This window comes from Staurois parvus, unplaced genomic scaffold, assembly GCF_062004578.1.
Source record: "Staurois parvus isolate SC_StPar_1 unplaced genomic scaffold, SC_StPar_1.0 ptg000782l, whole genome shotgun sequence".
NCBI lineage: Eukaryota > Metazoa > Chordata > Amphibia > Anura > Ranidae > Staurois > Staurois parvus.
This window is the reverse complement of record NW_028318578.1, coordinates 482,965-497,306: the sequence shown is the minus strand read 5'-3', so window position 1 is coordinate 497,306 and position 14,342 is coordinate 482,965. Positions and strand designations below refer to the sequence as shown.

The 14,342-nt window shown below is 47.6% G+C and overlaps 17 non-coding genes across 17 annotated transcripts; all 17 read left to right on the top strand.

Annotated features, from left to right (window-relative positions):
- The first annotated feature begins 163 nt into the window (after positions 1-163).
- Positions 164-235, top strand: TRNAD-GUC (transfer RNA aspartic acid (anticodon GUC)). The gene has a single exon. It is a non-coding gene; the product is annotated as a tRNA-Asp (tRNA).
- Positions 236-721: 486 nt separating this feature from the next.
- TRNAQ-UUG (transfer RNA glutamine (anticodon UUG)) lies at positions 722-793 on the top strand. Its single transcript has one exon. It is a non-coding gene; the product is annotated as a tRNA-Gln (tRNA).
- Positions 794-1,635: 842 nt separating this feature from the next.
- TRNAD-GUC (transfer RNA aspartic acid (anticodon GUC)) lies at positions 1,636-1,707 on the top strand. The gene has a single exon. It is a non-coding gene; the product is annotated as a tRNA-Asp (tRNA).
- A 1,324-nt stretch (positions 1,708-3,031) lies between these two features.
- On the top strand, positions 3,032-3,103 carry TRNAQ-UUG (transfer RNA glutamine (anticodon UUG)). The gene has a single exon. It is a non-coding gene; the product is annotated as a tRNA-Gln (tRNA).
- Positions 3,104-3,944: 841 nt separating this feature from the next.
- TRNAD-GUC (transfer RNA aspartic acid (anticodon GUC)) lies at positions 3,945-4,016 on the top strand. The gene has a single exon. It is a non-coding gene; the product is annotated as a tRNA-Asp (tRNA).
- A 484-nt stretch (positions 4,017-4,500) lies between these two features.
- TRNAQ-CUG (transfer RNA glutamine (anticodon CUG)) lies at positions 4,501-4,572 on the top strand. The gene has a single exon. It is a non-coding gene; the product is annotated as a tRNA-Gln (tRNA).
- Positions 4,573-5,345: 773 nt separating this feature from the next.
- Positions 5,346-5,417, top strand: TRNAQ-UUG (transfer RNA glutamine (anticodon UUG)). Its single transcript has one exon. It is a non-coding gene; the product is annotated as a tRNA-Gln (tRNA).
- An 841-nt stretch (positions 5,418-6,258) lies between these two features.
- On the top strand, positions 6,259-6,330 carry TRNAD-GUC (transfer RNA aspartic acid (anticodon GUC)). Its single transcript has one exon. It is a non-coding gene; the product is annotated as a tRNA-Asp (tRNA).
- A 481-nt stretch (positions 6,331-6,811) lies between these two features.
- Positions 6,812-6,883, top strand: TRNAQ-CUG (transfer RNA glutamine (anticodon CUG)). The gene has a single exon. It is a non-coding gene; the product is annotated as a tRNA-Gln (tRNA).
- A 215-nt stretch (positions 6,884-7,098) lies between these two features.
- Positions 7,099-7,170, top strand: TRNAD-GUC (transfer RNA aspartic acid (anticodon GUC)). The gene has a single exon. It is a non-coding gene; the product is annotated as a tRNA-Asp (tRNA).
- A 486-nt stretch (positions 7,171-7,656) lies between these two features.
- On the top strand, positions 7,657-7,728 carry TRNAQ-UUG (transfer RNA glutamine (anticodon UUG)). Its single transcript has one exon. It is a non-coding gene; the product is annotated as a tRNA-Gln (tRNA).
- An 842-nt stretch (positions 7,729-8,570) lies between these two features.
- On the top strand, positions 8,571-8,642 carry TRNAD-GUC (transfer RNA aspartic acid (anticodon GUC)). The gene has a single exon. It is a non-coding gene; the product is annotated as a tRNA-Asp (tRNA).
- A 482-nt stretch (positions 8,643-9,124) lies between these two features.
- On the top strand, positions 9,125-9,196 carry TRNAQ-CUG (transfer RNA glutamine (anticodon CUG)). Its single transcript has one exon. It is a non-coding gene; the product is annotated as a tRNA-Gln (tRNA).
- Positions 9,197-10,879: 1,683 nt separating this feature from the next.
- On the top strand, positions 10,880-10,951 carry TRNAD-GUC (transfer RNA aspartic acid (anticodon GUC)). The gene has a single exon. It is a non-coding gene; the product is annotated as a tRNA-Asp (tRNA).
- A 484-nt stretch (positions 10,952-11,435) lies between these two features.
- On the top strand, positions 11,436-11,507 carry TRNAQ-CUG (transfer RNA glutamine (anticodon CUG)). Its single transcript has one exon. It is a non-coding gene; the product is annotated as a tRNA-Gln (tRNA).
- A 1,685-nt stretch (positions 11,508-13,192) lies between these two features.
- On the top strand, positions 13,193-13,264 carry TRNAD-GUC (transfer RNA aspartic acid (anticodon GUC)). The gene has a single exon. It is a non-coding gene; the product is annotated as a tRNA-Asp (tRNA).
- A 484-nt stretch (positions 13,265-13,748) lies between these two features.
- On the top strand, positions 13,749-13,820 carry TRNAQ-CUG (transfer RNA glutamine (anticodon CUG)). Its single transcript has one exon. It is a non-coding gene; the product is annotated as a tRNA-Gln (tRNA).
- Positions 13,821-14,342: the final 522 nt, after the last annotated feature.

The window sequence follows — 14,342 nt, the reverse complement described above, 5'->3', positions numbered from 1 at the left end:
CCACTGGGAAAAGCAGGATGTGTGGGAAAAGGAGAGCCCAGGACCTAGCGATTGCTAAGCAAACTAATAATAAAGCCAGTTCTTGGAAAAAAGAAAATCCACAACCGTATGTCTTGCTGCACGAAAAAGATGGTGGTGGTGAAAAAGAAAGACTTTCATGTGGTCCTCGTTAGTATAGTGGTGAGTATCCCCGCCTGTCACGCGGGAGACCGGGGTTCGATTCCCCGACGGGGAGATGACTTTTTCTACCCACTTAGCAGCACGCTTAACTCACCACGCTCAACTTCAAGTCCTTGAATGCTCTTTCAAGAGGGAGCTTTGAGCTCACATTTGCACAACCTGGCCATTCTACAAATCATTCTTATGGTGAAACCGACGCTGGCTTAGTCATTTCTCCCACAACTAGTCATCTCCAAATTTCTCAACAAGCTTGGTGTCTACTCCTGCACGGTGGTGATTGGCGCCATCCCACTTTTGGCCCCAGAAACCTTGGGATGGCAGCGTCTACGTTCCTGCCCCTTGGTTCATCAATTATAGATGTCAAAGTGCTGCTAGATGGCCAAGGGAAAATTTGCTAGACTAGTTGGTCCTGTGGGGTGAAATGGGACAGAAGTTAACCAACGCCCATGTAGACATACGGAAACATCAGAAGGAAAAAAGGACATCTGGGGGAAAAAAGACCTTTAAACAATGGGGCCTAGCCAAGTGAGGTAGAGCCGGTGGTTCCATGGTGTAATGGTTAGCACTCTGGACTTTGAATCCAGCAATCCGAGTTCAAATCTCGGTGGGACCTCTTTTTTCACACTGCCTACTGCTTCGCAACTTGCGTCTTACTGACACAAAGGCCACTCAGAAAAGCAGCTGCTGAAAACATAGATGCTTAGCAAGCTACTGACCACAGCTACTTTGGGACATAAGCTCCACAGATCGCTATCCATAGACTCAAACTTTCAGCTAATATTGCGTGGCTCTCTCATTTGGAGAAAAGCTCCGGGAAAGAAGGACATGAGAAAGGACTATTGAAAGAAGGGCTCTTTAAGGTCACGCATTCCTAATCCATTGGCTTCTCTTTGTCCAAGTTGAAATCCGGACAACTTGGAGTTTTGCTTGGGTTTACAGCAGAGACGTAAAGCTTCACGTCAGCTAGCTGGGCAGGCTGATGAAGAGAAGAGCTCCCTTACAGAAGGCAACATTGGTAGCTATCTCTTTTGCTCCCAGGGGCGGGTAAGGGCACACCTGAATTCCTGGTGAATATTCAAAAGGGGGAAGGAAGGACTCCGGGGCAAGAAGTGAGAAGAAAAAGGTGTCTTTGGGAGAGAAAAGAAGGGAAGACAAGAGTCTACTAAGAAAGCAAGTGAGAGGACAAGCCATTCTCTGGAAGAGGATGCAAGGAGAAAGGAGGGTTCCTGGGAGGGGATAGTAAGGGAAAAGGAGTGTCTCCTCAAAAGGAATCAAAGAAAAATGTGGGTTACTGGGAGAGGATGTGTGGGAAAAGGAGAGCCCAGGACCTAGCGATGGCTAAGCAAACTAATAATACAGCGAGTTCTTGGACAAATGAAAATCCACAACCGTATGTTCTCCTGCACAAAAAAAGATGGTGATGGCGGTGGTGAAAAAAAAAGCGCTTTCATGTGGTCCTCGTTAGTATAGTGGTGAGTATCCCCGCCTGTCACGCGGGAGACCGGGGTTCGATTCCCCGACGGGGAGATGGCTTTTTCTACCCACTTAACAGCACACCTAACTCACCACGCTCAACTCAAGTCCTTGAATGCTCTTTCAAGAGGGAGCTTTGAGCTCACATTTGCACAACCTGGGGATTGTACAAATCAATCTTATGGCCACCCGGACGCTGGCTTAGTCATTTCTCCCACATCTAGTCAGCTCCACATTTCTCAACAAGCTTGGTGTTTACTTCTGCACGCTGCTGATTGGTGCCATCCCACTTTTGACCCCAGAAACCTTGGGATGGCAGCATCTAAGTTCATGCCCTTTGCTTCATCAAGTATAGATGTCAAAGTGCTGCTAGATGGCAAAGGGAAAATTTGCTAGACTGGTCGGTCCTGTGGGGTGAAATGGGACAGAAGTTAACCAATGCCCATGTAGACATACGCAAAGATCACAAGGAGGACATGTGAGGGGGAAAAAAAAAGTCTAAACAATTGGGCCTGGCCAAGCAGTACAGATCCAAAGGTTCCATGGTGTAATGGTTAGCACTCTGGACTCTGAATCCAGCGATCCGAGTTCAAATCTTGGTGGGACTTTCCTTTTCACACTGTCTACTGCTTGGCAACTTGTGTCTTACTGACACAAAGGCCACTGGGAAAAGCAGGATGTGTGGGAAAAGGAGAGCCCATGACCTAGCGATTGCTAAGCAAACTAATAATAAAGCCAGTTCTTGAAAAAAGAAAATCCACAACCGTATGTCTTGCTGCACGAAAAAGATGGTGGTGGTGAAAAAAAAAGACTTTCATGTGGTCCTCGTTAGTATAGTGGTGAGTTTCACCGCCTGTCACGCGGGAGACCGGGGTTCGATTCCCCGACGGGGAGATGGCTTTTTCTACCCACTTAGCAGCACGCTTAACTCACCACGCTCAACTCAAGTCCTTGAATGCTCTTTCAAGAGGGAGCTTTGAGCTCACATTTGCACAACCTGGGCATTCTACAAATCATTCTTATGGTGAAACCGACGTTGGCTTAGTCATTTCTCCCACAACTAGTCATCTCCAAATTTCTCAACAAGCTTGGTGTCTACTCCTGCACGGTGGTGATTGGCGCCATCCCACTTTTGGCCCCAGAAACCTTGGGATGGCAGCGTCTAAGTTCCTGCCCCTTGGTTCATCAATTATAGATGTCAAAGTGCTGCTAGATGGCCAAGGGAAAATTTGCTAGACTAGTTGGTCCTGTGGGGTGAAATGGGACAGAAGTTAACCAACGCCCATGTAGACATACGGAAACATCAGAAGGAAAGAAGGACATCTGGGGAAAAAAGACCTTTAAACAATGGGGCCTAGGCAAGTGAGGTAGAGCCGGAGGTTCCATGGTGTAATGGTTAGCACTCTGGACTTTGAATCCAGCAATCCGAGTTTAAATCTCGGTGGGACCTCTTTTTTCACACTGCCTACTGCTTCGCAACTTGCGTCTTACTGACACAAAGGCCACTCAGAAAAGCAGCTGCTGAAAACATAGATGCTTAGCAAGCTACTGACCACAGCTACTTTGGGACATAAGCTCCACAGATCGCTATCCATAGACTCAAACTTTCAGCTAATATTGCGTGGCTCTCTCATTTGGAGAAAAGCTCCGGGAAAGAAGGACATGAGAAAGGACTATTGAAAGAAGGGCTCTTTAAGGTCACGCATTCCTAATCCATTGGCTTCTCTTTGTCCAAGTTGAAATCCGGACAACTTGGAGTTTTGCTTGGGTTTACAGCAGAGACGTAAAGCTTCACGTCAGCTAGCTGGGCAGGCTGATGAAGAGAAGAGCTCCCTAAAAGAAGGCAACATTGGTAGCTATCTCTTTTGCTCCCAGGGGCGGGTAAGGGCACACCTGCATTCCTGGTGAATATTCAAAAGGGGGAAGGAAGGACTCCGGGGCAAGAGGTGAGAAGAAAAAGGTGTCTTTGGGAGAGAAAAGAAGGGAAGACAAGAGTCTACTAAGAAAGCAAGTGAGAGGACAAGCCATTCTCTGGAAGAGGATGCAAGGAGAAAGGAGGGTTTCTGGGAGGGGATAGTAAGGGAAAAGGAGTGTCTCCTCAAAAGGAATCAAAGAAAAATGTGGGTTACTGGGAGAGGATGTGTGGGAAAAGGAGAGCCCAGGACCTAGCGATGGCTAAGCAAACTAATAATACAGCGAGTTCTTGGACAAATGAAAATCCACAACCGTATGTTCTCCTGCACAAAAATAGATGGTGATGGCGGTGGTGAAAAAAAAGCGCTTTCATGTGGTCCTCGTTAGTATAGTGGTGAGTATCCCCGCCTGTCACGCGGGAGACCGGGGTTCGATTCCCCGACGGGGAGATGGCTTTTTCTACCCACTTAGCAGCACGCCTAACTCACCACGCTCAACTCAAGTCCTTGAATGCTCTTTCAAGAGGGAGCTTTGAGCTCACATTTGCACAACCTGGGGATTGTACAAATCAATCTTATGGCCACCCGGACGCTGGCTTAGTCATTTCTCCCACATCTAGTCAGCTCCACATTTCTCAACAAGCTTGGTGTTTACTTCTGCACGCTGCTGATTGGTGCCATCCCACTTTTGACCCCCAGAAACCTTGGGATGGCAGCATCTAAGTTCATGCCCTTTGCTTCATCAAGTATAGATGTCAAAGTGCTGCTAGATGGCCAAGGGAAAATTTGCTAGACTGGTCGGTCCTGTGGGGTGAAATGGGACAGAAGTTAACCAATGCCCATGTAGACATACGCAAAGATCACAAGGAGGACATGTGAGGGGGGAAAAAAAAAATCTAAACAATTGGGCCTGGCCAAGCAGTACAGGTCCAAAGGTTCCATGGTGTAATGGTTAGCACTCTGGACTCTGAATCCAGCGATCCGAGTTCAAATCTCGGTGGGACCTTCCTTTTCACACTGTCTACTGCTTGGCAACTTGTGTCTTACTGACACATAGGCCACTGGGAAAAGCAGGATGTGTGGGAAAAGGAGAGCCCAGGACCTAGCGATTGCTAAGCAAACTAATAATAAAGCCAGTTCTTGGAAAAAAGAAAATCCACAACCGTATGTCTTGCTGCACGAAAAAGATGGTGGTGGTGAAAAAGAAAGGCTTTCATGTGGTCCTCGTTAGTATAGTGGTGAGTATCCCCGCCTGTCACGCGGGAGACCGGGATTCGATTCCCCGACGGGCAGATGGCTTTTTCTACCCACTTAGCAGCACGCTTAACTCACCACGCTCAACTTCAAGTCCTTGAATGCTCTTTCAAGAGGGAGCTTTGAGCTCACATTTGCACAACCTGGGCATTCTACAAATCATTCTTATGGTGAAACCGACGCTGGCTTAGTCATTTCTCCCACAACTAGTCATCTCCAAATTTCTCAACAAGCTTGGTGTCTACTCCTGCACGGTGGTGATTGGCGCCATCCCACTTTTGGCCCCAGAAACCTTGGGATGGCAGCGTCTACGTTCCTGCCCCTTGGTTCTTCAATTATAGATGTCAAAGTGCTGCTAGATGGCCAAGGGAAAATTTGCTAGACTAGTTGGTCCTGTGGGGTGAAATGGGACAGAAGTTAACCAACGCCCATGTAGACATACGGAAACATCAGAAGGAAAAAAGGACATCTGGGGAAAAAAAGATCTTTAAACAATGGGGCCTAGCCAAGTGAGGTAGAGCCGGTGGTTCCATGGTGTAATGGTTAGCACTCTGGACTTTGAATCCAGCAATCCGAGTTCAAATCTCAGTGGGACCTCTTTTTTCACACTGCCTACTGCTTCGCAACTTGCGTCTTACTGACACAAAGGCCACTCAGAAAAGCAGCTGCTGAAAACATAGATGCTTAGCAAGCTACTGACCACAGCTACTTTGGGACATAAGCTCCACAGATCGCTATCCATAGACTCAAACTTTCAGCTAATATTGCGTGGCTCTCTCATTTGGAGAAAAGCTCCGGGAAAGAAGGACATGAGAAAGGACTATTGAAAGAAGGGCTCTTTAAGGTCACGCATTCCTAATCCATTGGCTTCTCTTTGTCCAAGTTGAAATCTGGACAACTTGGAGTTTTGCTTGGGTTTACAGCAGAGACGTAAAGCTTCACGTCAGCTAGCTGGGCAGGCTGATGAAGAGAAGAGCTCCCTAAAAGAAGGCAACATTGGTAGCTATCTCTTTTGCTCCCAGGGGCGGGTAAGGGCACACCTGCATTCCTGGTGAATATTCAAAAGGGGGAAGGAAGGACTCCGGGGCAAGAGGTGAGAAGAAAAAGGTGTCTTTGGGAGAGAAAAGAAGGGAAGACAAGAGTCTACTAAGAAAGCAAGTGAGAGGACAAGCCATTCTCTGGAAGAGGATGCAAGGAGAAAGGAGGGTTTCTGGGAGGGGATAGTAAGGGAAAAGGAGTGTCTCCTCAAAAGGAATCAAAGAAAAATGTGGGTTACTGGGAGAGGATGTGTGGGAAAAGGAGAGCCCAGGACCTAGCGATGGCTAAGCAAACTAATAATACAGCGAGTTCTTGGACAAATGAAAATCCACAACCGTATGTTCTCCTGCACAAAAAAAGATGGTGATGGCGGTGGTGCAAAAATAACCCTTTCATGTGGTCCTCGTTAGTATAGTGGTGAGTATCCCCGCCTGTCACGCGGGAGACCGGGGTTCGATTCCCCGACGGGGAGATGGCTTTTCTACCCACTTAGCAGCACGCCTAACTCACCACGCTCAACTCAAGTCCTTGAATGCTCTTTCAAGAGGGAGCTTTGAGCTCACATTTGCACAACCTGGGGATTGTACAAATCAATCTTATGGCCACCCGGACGCTGGCTTAGTCATTTCTCCCACATCTAGTCAGCTCCACATTTCTCAACAAGCTTGTTGTTTACTTCTGCACGCTGCTGATTGGTGCCATCCCACTTTTGACCCCAGAAACCTTGGGATGGCAGCATCTAAGTTCATGCCCTTTGCTTCATCAAGTATAGATGTCAAAGTGCTGCTAGATGGCCAAGGGAAAATTTGCTAGACTGGTCGGTCCTGTGGGGTGAAATGGGACAGAAGTTAACCAATGCCCATGTAGACATACGCAAAGATCACAAGGAGGACATGTGAGGGGGGAAAAAAAAGTCTAAACAATTGGGCCTGGCCAAGCAGTACAGATCCAAAGGTTCCATGGTGTAATGGTTAGCACTCTGGACTCTGAATCCAGCGATCCGAGTTCAAATCTCGGTGGGACCTTCCTTTTCACACTGTCTACTGCTTGGCAACTTGTGTCTTACTGACACAAAGGCCACTGGGAAAAGCAGGATGTGTGGGAAAAGGAGAGCCCAGGACCTAGCGATTGCTAAGCAAACTAATAATAAAGCCAGTTCTTGGAAAAAAGAAAATCCACAACCGTATGTCTTGCTGCACGAAAAAGATGGTGGTGGTGAAAAAGAAAGACTTTCATGTGGTCCTCGTTAGTATAGTGGTGAGTATCCCCGCCTGTCACGCGGGAGACCGGGGTTCGATTCCCCGACGGGGAGATGACTTTTTCTACCCACTTAGCAGCACGCTTAACTCACCACGCTCAACTTCAAGTCCTTGAATGCTCTTTCAAGAGGGAGCTTTGAGCTCACATTTGCACAACCTGGCCATTCTACAAATCATTCTTATGGTGAAACCGACGCTGGCTTAGTCATTTCTCCCACAACTAGTCATCTCCAAATTTCTCAACAAGCTTGGTGTCTACTCCTGCACGGTGGTGATTGGCGCCATCCCACTTTTGGCCCCAGAAACCTTGGGATGGCAGCGTCTACGTTCCTGCCCCTTGGTTCATCAATTATAGATGTCAAAGTGCTGCTAGATGGCCAAGGGAAAATTTGCTAGACTAGTTGGTCCTGTGGGGTGAAATGGGACAGAAGTTAACCAACGCCCATGTAGACATACGGAAACATCAGAAGGAAAAAAGGACATCTGGGGGAAAAAAGACCTTTAAACAATGGGGCCTAGCCATGTGAGGTAGAGCCGGTGGTTCCATGGTGTAATGGTTAGCACTCTGGACTTTGAATCCAGCAATCCGAGTTCAAATCTCGGTGGGACCTCTTTTTTCACACTGCCTACTGCTTCGCAACTTGCGTCTTACTGACACAAAGGCCACTCAGAAAAGCAGCTGCTGAAAACATAGATGCTTAGCAAGCTACTGACCACAGCTACTTTGGGACATAAGCTCCACAGATCGCTATCCATAGACTCAAACTTTCAGCTAATATTGCGTGGCTCTCTCATTTGGAGAAAAGCTCCGGGAAAGAAGGACATGAGAAAGGACTATTGAAAGAAGGGCTCTTTAAGGTCACGCATTCCTAATCCATTGGCTTCTCTTTGTCCAAGTTGAAATCCGGACAACTTGGAGTTTTGCTTGGGTTTACAGCAGAGACGTAAAGCTTCACGTCAGCTAGCTGGGCAGGCTGATGAAGAGAAGAGCTCCCTTACAGAAGGCAACATTGGTAGCTATCTCTTTTGCTCCCAGGGGCGGGTAAGGGCACACCTGAATTCCTGGTGAATATTCAAAAGGGGGAAGGAAGGACTCCGGGGCAAGAAGTGAGAAGAAAAAGGTGTCTTTGGGAGAGAAAAGAAGGGAAGACAAGAGTCTACTAAGAAAGCAAGTGAGAGGACAAGCCATTCTCTGGAAGAGGATGCAAGGAGAAAGGAGGGTTCCTGGGAGGGGATAGTAAGGGAAAAGGAGTGTCTCCTCAAAAGGAATCAAAGAAAAATGTGGGTTACTGGGAGAGGATGTGTGGGAAAAGGAGAGCCCAGGACCTAGCGATGGCTAAGCAAACTAATAATACAGCGAGTTCTTGGACAAATGAAAATCCACAACCGTATGTTCTCCTGCACAAAAAAAGATGGTGATGGCGGTGGTGAAAAAAAAAGCGCTTTCATGTGGTCCTCGTTAGTATAGTGGTGAGTATCCCCGCCTGTCACGCGGGAGACCGGGGTTCGATTCCCCGACGGGGAGATGGCTTTTTCTACCCACTTAACAGCACACCTAACTCACCACGCTCAACTCAAGTCCTTGAATGCTCTTTCAAGAGGGAGCTTTGAGCTCACATTTGCACAACCTGGGGATTGTACAAATCAATCTTATGGCCACCCGGACGCTGGCTTAGTCATTTCTCCCACATCTAGTCAGCTCCACATTTCTCAACAAGCTTGGTGTTTACTTCTGCACGCTGCTGATTGGTGCCATCCCACTTTTGACCCCAGAAACCTTGGGATGGCAGCATCTAAGTTCATGCCCTTTGCTTCATCAAGTATAGATGTCAAAGTGCTGCTAGATGGCAAAGGGAAAATTTGCTAGACTGGTCGGTCCTGTGGGGTGAAATGGGACAGAAGTTAACCAATGCCCATGTAGACATACGCAAAGATCACAAGGAGGACATGTGAGGGGGAAAAAAAAAGTCTAAACAATTGGGCCTGGCCAAGCAGTACAGATCCAAAGGTTCCATGGTGTAATGGTTAGCACTCTGGACTCTGAATCCAGCGATCCGAGTTCAAATCTTGGTGGGACCTTCCTTTTCACACTGTCTACTGCTTGGCAACTTGTGTCTTACTGACACAAAGGCCACTGGGAAAAGCAGGATGTGTGGGAAAAGGAGAGCCCAGGACCTAGCGATTGCTAAGCAAACTAATAATAAAGCCAGTTCTTGAAAAAAGAAAATCCACAACCGTATGTCTTGCTGCACGAAAAAGATGGTGGTGGTGAAAAAAAAAGACTTTCATGTGGTCCTCGTTAGTATAGTGGTGAGTTTCACCGCCTGTCACGCGGGAGACCGGGGTTCGATTCCCCGACGGGGAGATGGCTTTTTCTACCCACTTAGCAGCACGCTTAACTCACCACGCTCAACTCAAGTCCTTGAATGCTCTTTCAAGAGGGAGCTTTGAGCTCACATTTGCACAACCTGGGCATTCTACAAATCATTCTTATGGTGAAACCGACGTTGGCTTAGTCATTTCTCCCACAACTAGTCATCTCCAAATTTCTCAACAAGCTTGGTGTCTACTCCTGCACGGTGGTGATTGGCGCCATCCCACTTTTGGCCCCAGAAACCTTGGGATGGCAGCGTCTAAGTTCCTGCCCCTTGGTTCATCAATTATAGATGTCAAAGTGCTGCTAGATGGCCAAGGGAAAATTTGCTAGACTAGTTGGTCCTGTGGGGTGAAATGGGACAGAAGTTAACCAACGCCCATGTAGACATACGGAAACATCAGAAGGAAAGAAGGACATCTGGGGAAAAAAGACCTTTAAACAATGGGGCCTAGGCAAGTGAGGTAGAGCCGGAGGTTCCATGGTGTAATGGTTAGCACTCTGGACTTTGAATCCAGCAATCCGAGTTTAAATCTCAGTGGGACCTCTTTTTTCACACTGCCTACTGCTTCGCAACTTGCGTCTTACTGACACAAAGGCCACTCAGAAAAGCAGCTGCTGAAAACATAGATGCTTAGCAAGCTACTGACCACAGCTACTTTGGGACATAAGCTCCACAGATCGCTATCCATAGACTCAAACTTTCAGCTAATATTGCGTGGCTCTCTCATTTGGAGAAAAGCTCCGGGAAAGAAGGACATGAGAAAGGACTATTGAAAGAAGGGCTCTTTAAGGTCACGCATTCCTAATCCATTGGCTTCTCTTTGTCCAAGTTGAAATCCGGACAACTTGGAGTTTTGCTTGGGTTTACAGCAGAGACGTAAAGCTTCACGTCAGCTAGCTGGGCAGGCTGATGAAGAGAAGAGCTCCCTAAAAGAAGGCAACATTGGTAGCTATCTCTTTTGCTCCCAGGGGCGGGTAAGGGCACACCTGCATTCCTGGTGAATATTCAAAAGGGGGAAGGAAGGACTCCGGGGCAAGAGGTGAGAAGAAAAAGGTGTCTTTGGGAGAGAAAAGAAGGGAAGACAAGAGTCTACTAAGAAAGCAAGTGAGAGGACAAGCCATTCTCTGGAAGAGGATGCAAGGAGAAAGGAGGGTTTCTGGGAGGGGATAGTAAGGGAAAAGGAGTGTCTCCTCAAAAGGAATCAAAGAAAAATGTGGGTTACTGGGAGAGGATGTGTGGGAAAAGGAGAGCCCAGGACCTAGCGATGGCTAAGCAAATTAATAATACAGCGAGTTCTTGGACAAATGAAAATCCACAACCGTATGTTCTCCTGCACAAAAAAAGATGGTGATGGCGGTGGTGAAAAAAAAGCGCTTTCATGTGGTCCTCGTTAGTATAGTGGTGAGTATCCCCGCCTGTCACGCGGGAGACCGGGGTTCGATTCCCCGACGGGGAGATGGCTTTTTCTACCCACTTAGCAGCACGCCTAACTCACCACGCTCAACTCAAGTCCTTGAATGCTCTTTCAAGAGGGAGCTTTGAGCTCACATTTGCACAACCTGGGGATTGTACAAATCAATCTTATGGCCACCCGGACGCTGGCTTAGTCATTTCTCCCACATCTAGTCAGCTCCACATTTCTCAACAAGCTTGGTGTTTACTTCTGCACGCTGCTGATTGGTGCCATCCCACTTTTGACCCCCAGAAACCTTGGGATGGCAGCATCTAAGTTCATGCCCTTTGCTTCATCAAGTATAGATGTCAAAGTGCTGCTAGATGGCCAAGGGAAAATTTGCTAGACTGGTCGGTCCTGTGGGGTGAAATGGGACAGAAGTTAACCAATGCCCATGTAGACATACGCAAAGATCACAAGGAGGACATGTGAGGGGGGAAAAAAAAAATCTAAACAATTGGGCCTGGCCAAGCAGTACAGGTCCAAAGGTTCCATGGTGTAATGGTTAGCACTCTGGACTCTGAATCCAGCGATCCGAGTTCAAATCTCGGTGGGACCTTCCTTTTCACACTGTCTACTGCTTGGCAACTTGTGTCTTACTGACACATAGGCCACTGGGAAAAGCAGGATGTGTGGGAAAAGGAGAGCCCAGGACCTAGCGATTGCTAAGCAAACTAATAATAAAGCCAGTTCTTGGAAAAAAGAAAATCCACAACCGTATGTCTTGCTGCACGAAAAAGATGGTGGTGGTGAAAAAGAAAGACTTTCATGTGGTCCTCGTTAGTATAGTGGTGAGTATCCCCGCCTGTCACGCGGGAGACCGGGATTCGATTCCCCGACGGGCAGATGGCTTTTTCTACCCACTTAGCAGCACGCTTAACTCACCACGCTCAACTTCAAGTCCTTGAATGCTCTTTCAAGAGGGAGCTTTGAGCTCACATTTGCACAACCTGGGCATTCTACAAATCATTCTTATGGTGAAACCGACGTTGGCTTAGTCATTTCTCCCACAACTAGTCATCTCCAAATTTCTCAACAAGCTTGGTGTCTACTCCTGCACGGTGGTGATTGGCGCCATCCCACTTTTGGCCCCAGAAACCTTGGGATGGCAGCGTCTAAGTTCCTGCCCCTTGGTTCATCAATTATAGATGTCAAAGTGCTGCTAGATGGCCAAGGGAAAATTTGCTAGACTAGTTGGTCCTGTGGGGTGAAATGGGACAGAAGTTAACCAACGCCCATGTAGACATACGGAAACATCAGAAGGAAAGAAGGACATCTGGGGAAAAAAGACCTTTAAACAATGGGGCCTAGGCAAGTGAGGTAGAGCCGGAGGTTCCATGGTGTAATGGTTAGCACTCTGGACTTTGAATCCAGCAATCCGATTTTAAATCTCGGTGGGACCTCTTTTTTCACACTGCCTACTGCTTCGCAACTTGCGTCTTACTGACACAAAGGCCACTCAGAAAAGCAGCTGCTGAAAACATAGATGCTTAGCAAGCTACTGACCACAGCTACTTTGGGACATAAGCTCCACAGATCGCTATCCATAGACTCAAACTTTCAGCTAATATTGCGTGGCTCTCTCATTTGGAGAAAAGCTCCGGGAAAGAAGGACATGAGAAAGGACTATTGAAAGAAGGGCTCTTTAAGGTCACGCATTCCTAATCCATTGGCTTCTCTTTGTCCAAGTTGAAATCCGGACAACTTGGAGTTTTGCTTGGGTTTACAGCAGAGACGTAAAGCTTCACGTCAGCTAGCTGGGCAGGCTGATGAAGAGAAGAGCTCCCTAAAAGAAGGCAACATTGGTAGCTATCTCTTTTGCTCCCAGGGGCGGGTAAGGGCACACCTGCATTCCTGGTGAATATTCAAAAGGGGGAAGGAAGGACTCCGGGGCAAGAGGTGAGAAGAAAAAGGTGTCTTTGGGAGAGAAAAGAAGGGAAGACAAGAGTCTACTAAGAAAGCAAGTGAGAGGACAAGCCATTCTCTGGAAGAGGATGCAAGGAGAAAGGAGGGTTTCTGGGAGGGGATAGTAAGGGAAAAGGAGTGTCTCCTCAAAAGGAATCAAAGAAAAATGTGGGTTACTGGGAGAGGATGTGTGGGAAAAGGAGAGCCCAGGACCTAGCGATGGCTAAGCAAACTAATAATACAGCGAGTTCTTGGACAAATGAAAATCCACAACCGTATGTTCTCCTGCACAAAAAAAGATGGTGATGGCGGTGGTGAAAAAAAAGCGCTTTCATGTGGTCCTCGTTAGTATAGTGGTGAGTATCCCCGCCTGTCACGCGGGAGACCGGGGTTCGATTCCCCGACGGGGAGATGGCTTTTTCTACCCACTTAGCAGCACGCCTAACTCACCACGCTCAACTCAAGTCCTTGAATGCTCTTTCAAGAGGGAGCTTTGAGCTCACATTTGCACAACCTGGGGATTGTACAAATCAATCTTATGGCCACCCGGACGCTGGCTTAGTCATTTCTCCCACATCTAGTCAGCTCCACATTTCTCAACAAGCTTGGTGTTTACTTCTGCACGCTGCTGATTGGTGCCATCCCACTTTTGACCCCCAGAAACCTTGGGATGGCAGCATCTAAGTTCATGCCCTTTGCTTCATCAAGTATAGATGTCAAAGTGCTGCTAGATGGCCAAGGGAAAATTTGCTAGACTGGTCGGTCCTGTGGGGTGAAATGGGACAGAAGTTAACCAATGCCCATGTAGACATACGCAAAGATCACAAGGAGGACGTGTGAGGGGGGAAAAAAAAAATCTAAACAATTGGGCCTGGCCAAGCAGTACAGGTCCAAAGGTTCCATGGTGTAATGGTTAGCACTCTGGACTCTGAATCCAGCGATCCGAGTTCAAATCTCGGTGGGACCTTCGTTTTCACACTGTCTACTGCTTGGCAACTTGTGTCTTACTGACACATAGGCCACTGGGAAAAGCAGGATGTGTGGGAAAAGGAGAGCCCAGGACCTAGCGATTGCTAAGCAAACTAATAATAAAGCCAGTTCTTGGAAAAATGAAAATCCACAACCGTATGTCTTGCTGCACGAAAAAGATGGTGGTGGTGAAAAAGAAAGACTTTCATGTGGTCCTCGTTAGTATAGTGGTGAGTATCCCCGCCTGTCACGCGGGAGACCGGGATTCGATTCCCCGACGGGCAGATGGCTTTTTCTACCCACTTAGCAGCACGCTTAACTCACCACGCTCAACTTCAAGTCCTTGAATGCTCTTTCAAGAGGGAGCTTTGAGCTCACATTTGCACAACCTGGGCATTCTACAAATCATTCTTATGGTGAAACCGACGTTGTCTTAGTCATTTCTCCCACAACTAGTCATCTCCAAATTTCTCAACAAGCTTGGTGTCTACTCCTGCACGGTGTTGATTGGCGCCATCCC